The sequence below is a fragment of the Lepisma saccharinum genome, unplaced genomic scaffold, assembly GCF_977018435.1.
Source record: "Lepisma saccharinum unplaced genomic scaffold, izLepSacc3.1 HAP1_SCAFFOLD_42, whole genome shotgun sequence".
Classification (NCBI taxonomy): domain Eukaryota; kingdom Metazoa; phylum Arthropoda; class Insecta; order Zygentoma; family Lepismatidae; genus Lepisma; species Lepisma saccharinum.
The window spans coordinates 1,159,543-1,165,428 of record NW_028142902.1 but is presented as its reverse complement, the minus strand read 5'-3'; positions in this window follow the sequence as shown (position 1 = coordinate 1,165,428).

Sequence of the window (5,886 nt, the reverse complement as noted above, 5' to 3'; positions counted from 1 at the left end):
TGCGAGTTTGAAATTTTATATAATGTTATTGTAAAACGTGAGGCCATAGGTTGCATTACATTGTTTCAACAATCAAAGTGGTTATTTCAAATCTCCACGACGATGACTACAATCATGCACAAATAGCTTGTTTACTTTATTGTTATGAGAGTTTCCATGGTAACTAAGCATGAATATTACACAAGGATTAAATTTTTCCTGATGAGCCAATAGAGATCTTCGACCTGATTACATTTAATGTAAAATCGCCTTTGTATCTCCTATAGTAACGGAGATATGCAAGTTTGAAATTTTATATAATGTTATCGTAAAACGTGAGGCCATAGGTTGTATTACATTGTTTCAACAATCAGAGTGGTTATTTCAAATCTCCACGACGATGACTACAATTATGCACAAATAGATTGTTTACTTTATTGTTATGAGAGTTTCCATGGTAACTAAGCATGAATATTACAAAAGGATTAAATTTTTCCTGATGAGCCAATAGAGAGCTTCGACCTGATTACATTTAATGTAAAATCACCTTTGTATCTCCTATAGTAACGGAGATATACGAGTTTGAAATTGTATATAATGTTATCGTAAAACGTGAGGCCATAGGTTGTATTACATTGTTTCAACAATCAGAGTCGTTATTTCAAATCTCCACGACGATGACTACAATTATGCACAAATAGATTGTTTACTTTATTGTTATAAGAGTTTCCATGGTAACTAAGCATGAATATTACAAAAGGATTAAATTTTTCCTGATGAGCCAATAGAGAGCTTCGACCTGAGTACATTTAATGTAAAATCACCTTTGTATCTCCTATAGTAACGGAGATAAGCGAGTTTGAAATTTTATATATTGTTATCGTAAAACGTGAGGCCATTGTTTGGACTACATTGTTTCAACAATCAAAGTGGTTATTTCAAATCTCCACGACGATGACTACAATCATGCACAAATAGATTGTTTACTTTATTGTTATGAGAGTTTCCATGGTAACTAAGCATGAATATTACAAAAGGATTAAATTTGTCCTGATGAGCCAATAGAGAGCTTCGACCTGATTACATTTCATGTCAAATCACCTTTGTATCTCCTAAAGTAACGGAGATATGCGAGTTTGAAATTTTATATAATGTTATCGTAAAACGTGAGGCTATTGTTTGGCTTACATTGTTTCAACAATCAAAGTGGTTATTTCAAATCTCCACGACGATGACTACAATCATGCACAAATAGCTTGTTTACTTTATTGTTATGAGAGTTTCCATGGTAACTAAGCATGAATATTACAAAAAGATTAAATTTTTCATGATGAGCCAATAGAGAGCTTTGACCTGAGTACATTTAATGTAAAATCACCTTTGTATCTCCTATAGTAACGGAGATAAGCGAGTTTGAAATTTTATATATTGTTATCGTAAAACGTGAGGCCATTGTTTGGATTACATTGTTTCAACAATCAAAGTGGTTATTTCAAATCTCCACGACGACGACTACAATCATGCACAAATAGATTGTTTGCTTTATTGTTAAGAGAGTTTCCATGGTAACTAAGCATGAATATTACACAAGGATTAAATTTTTCCTGATGAGCCAATAGAGATCTTCGACCTGATTACATTTAATGTAAAATCGCCTTTGGATCTCCTATAGTAACGGAGATATGCGAGTTCGAAATTTTATATAATGTTATCGTAAAACGTGAGGCCATAGGTTGTATTACATTGTTTCAACAATCAGAGTGGTTATTTCAAATCTCCACGACGATGACTACAATTATGCACAAATAGATTGTTTACTTTATTGTTATGAGAGTTTCCATGGTAACTAAGCATGAATATTACAAAAGGATTAAATTTTTCCTGATGAGCCAATAGAGAGCTTCGACCTGATTACATTTAATGTAAAATCATCTTTGTATCTCCTATAGTAACTGAGATATGCCAGTTTGAAATTGTATATAATGTTATCGTAAAACGTGAGGCCATAGGTTGTATTACATTGTTTCAACAATCAGAGTGGTTATTTCAAATCTCCACGACGATGACTACAATTATGCACAAATAGATTGTTTACTTTATTGTTATAAGAGTTTCCATGTTAACTAAGCATGAATATTACAAAAGGATTAAATTTTTCCTGATGAGCCAATAGAGAGCTTCGACCTGAGTACATTTAATGTAAAATCACCTTTGTATCTCCTATAGTAACGGAGATAAGCGAGTTTGAAATTTTATATATTGTTATCGTAAAACGTGAGGCCATTGTTTGGATTACATTGTTTCAACAATCAAAGTGGTTATTTCAAATCTCCACGACGATGACTACAATCATGCACAAATAGATTGTTTACTTTATTGTTATGAGAGTTTCCATGGTAACTAAGCATGAATATTACAAAAGGATTAAATTTTTCCTGATGAGCCAATAGAGAGCTTCGACCTGATTACATTTAATGTAAAATCACCTTTGTATCTCCTATAGTAACGGAGATATGCGAGTTTGAAATTTTATATAATGTTATCGTAAAACGTGAGGCCATAGGTTGCATTACATTGTTTCAACAATCAAAGTGGTTATTTCAAATCTCCACGACGATGACTACAATCATGCACAAATAGCTTGTTTACTTTATTGTTATGAGAGTTTCCATGGTAACTAAGCATGAATATTACACAAGGATTAAATTTTTCCTGATGAGCCAATAGAGATCTTCGACCTGATTACATTTAATGTAAAATCGCCTTTGTATCTCCTATAGTAACGGAGATATGCAAGTTTGAAATTTTATATAATGTTATCGTAAAACGTGAGGCCATAGGTTGTATTACATTGTTTCAACAATCAGAGTGGTTATTTCAAATCTCCACGACGATGACTACAATTATGCACAAATAGATTGTTTACTTTATTGTTATGAGAGTTTCCATGGTAACTAAGCATGAATATTACAAAAGGATTAAATTTTTCCTGATGAGCCAATAGAGAGCTTCGACCTGAGTACATTTAATGTAAAATCACCTTTGTATCTCCTATAGTAACGGAGATAAGCGAGTTTGAAATTTTATATATTGTTATCGTAAAACGTGAGGCCATTGTTTGGACTACATTGTTTCAACAATCAAAGTGGTTATTTCAAATCTCCACGACGATGACTACAATCATGCACAAATAGATTGTTTACTTTATTGTTATGAGAGTTTCCATGGTAACTAAGCATGAATATTACAAAAGGATTAAATTTTTCCTGATGAGCCAATAGAGAGCTTCGACCTGATTACATTTAATGTCAAATCACCTTTTATCTCCTATAGTAACGGAGATATGCGAGTTTGAAATTTTATATAATGTTATCGTAAAACGTGAGGCTATTGTTTGGCTTACATTGTTTCAACAATCAAAGTGGTTATTTCAAATCTCCACGACGATGACTACAATCATGCACAAATAGCTTGTTTACTTTATTGTTATGAGAGTTTCCATGGTAACTAAGCATGAATATTACAAAAAGATTAAATTTTTCATGATGAGCCAATAGAGAGCTTTGACCTGAGTACATTTAATGTAAAATCACCTTTGTATCTCCTATAGTAACGGAGATAAGCGAGTTTGAAATTTTATATATTGTTATCGTAAAACGTGAGGCCATTGTTTGGATTACATTGTTTCAACAATCAAAGTGGTTATTTCAAATCTCCACGACGACGACTACAATCATGCACAAATAGAATGTTTACTTTATTGTTATGAGAATTTCCATGGTAACTAAGCATGAATATCACAAAAGGATTAAATTTTTCCTGATGAGCAAATAGAGATCTTCGACCTGATTACATTGAGTGTAAAATCACCTTTGTATCGCCTATAGTAACGGAGATATGCTAGTATTAAATTTTATATAATGTTATCGTAAAACGTGAGGCCATAGGTTGCATTACATTGTTTCAACAATCAAAGTGGTTATTTGAAATCTCCACGACGATGACTACAATCATGCACAAATAGCTTGTTTACTTTATTGTTATGAGAGTTTCCATGGTAATTAAGCATGAATATTACACATGGATTAAATTTTTCCTGATGAGCCAATAGAGATCTTCCACCTGATTACATTTAATGTAAAATCGCCTTTGTATCTCCTATAGTAACGGAGATATGCGAGTTTGAAATTTTATATAATGTTATCGTAAAACGTGAGGCCATAGGTTGTATTACATTGTTTCAACAATCAGAGTGGTTATTTCAAATCTCCACGACGATGACTACAATCATGCACAAATAGATTGTTTGCTTTATTGTTATGAGAGTTTCCATGGTAACTAAGCATGAATATTACACAAGGATTCAATTTTTCCTGATGAGCCAATAGAGATCTTCGACCTGATTACATTTAATGTAAAATCGCCTTTGTATCTCCTATAGTAACGGAGATATGCGAGTTTGAAATTTTATATAATGTTATGGTAAAACGTGAGGCCATAGGTTGTATTACATTGTTTCAACAATCAGAGTGGTTATTTCAAATCTCCACGACGACGACTACAATCATGCACAAATAGATTGTTTGCTTTATTGTTATGAGAGTTTCCATGGTAACTAAGCATGAATATTACACAAGGATTAAATTTTTCCTGATGAGCCAATAGAGATCTTCGACCTGATTACATTTAATGTAAAATCGCCTTTGTATCTCCTATAGTAACGGAGATATGCGAGTTTGAAATTTTATATAATGTTATCGTAAAACGTGAGGCCATAGGTTGTATTACATTGTTTCAACAATCAGAGTGGTTATTTCAAATCTCCACGACGATGACTACAATTATGCACAAATAGATTGTTTACTTTATTGTTATGAGAGTTTCCATGGTAACTAAGCATGAATATTACAAAAGGATTAAATTTTTCCTGATGAGCCAATAGAGAGCTTCGACCTGATTACATTTAATGTAAAATCACCTTTGTATCTCCTATAGTAACGGAGATATGCCAGTTTGAAATTGTATATAATGTTATCGTAAAACGTGAGGCCATAGGTTGTATTACATTGTTTCAACAATCAGAGTGGTTATTTCAAATCTCCACGACGATGACTACAATTATGCACAAATAGATTGTTTACTTTATTGTTATGAGAGTTTCCATGGTAACTAAGCATGAATATTACAAAAGGATTAAATTTTTCCTGATGAGCCAATAGAGAGCTTCGACCTGATTACATTTAATGTAAAATCACCTTTGTATCTCCTATAGTAACGGAGATATACGAGTTTGAAATTGTATATAATGTTATCGTAAAACGTGAGGCCATAGGTTGTATTACATTGTTTCAACAATCAGAGTCGTTATTTCAAATCTCCACGACGATGACTACAATTATGCACAAATAGATTGTTTACTTTATTGTTATAAGAGTTTCCATGGTAACTAAGCATGAATATTACAAAAGGATTAAATTTTTCCTGATGAGCCAATAGAGAGCTTCGACCTGATTACATTTAATGTCAAATCACCTTTGTATCTCCTATAGTAACGGAGATATGCGAGTTTGAAATTTTATATAATGTTATCGTAAAACGTGAGGCTATTGTTTGGCTTACATTGTTTCAACAATCAAAGTGGTTATTTCAAATCTCCACGACGATGACTACAATCATGCACAAATAGCTTGTTTACTTTATTGTTATGAGAGTTTCCATGGTAACTAAGCCTGAATATTACAAAAAGATTAAATTTTTCATGATGAGCCAATAGAGAGCTTTGACCTGAGTACATTTAATGTAAAATCACCTTTGTATCTCCTATAGTAACGGAGATAAGCGAGTTTGAAATTTTATATATTGTTATCGTAAAACGTGAGGCCATTGTTTGGATTACATTGTTTCAAC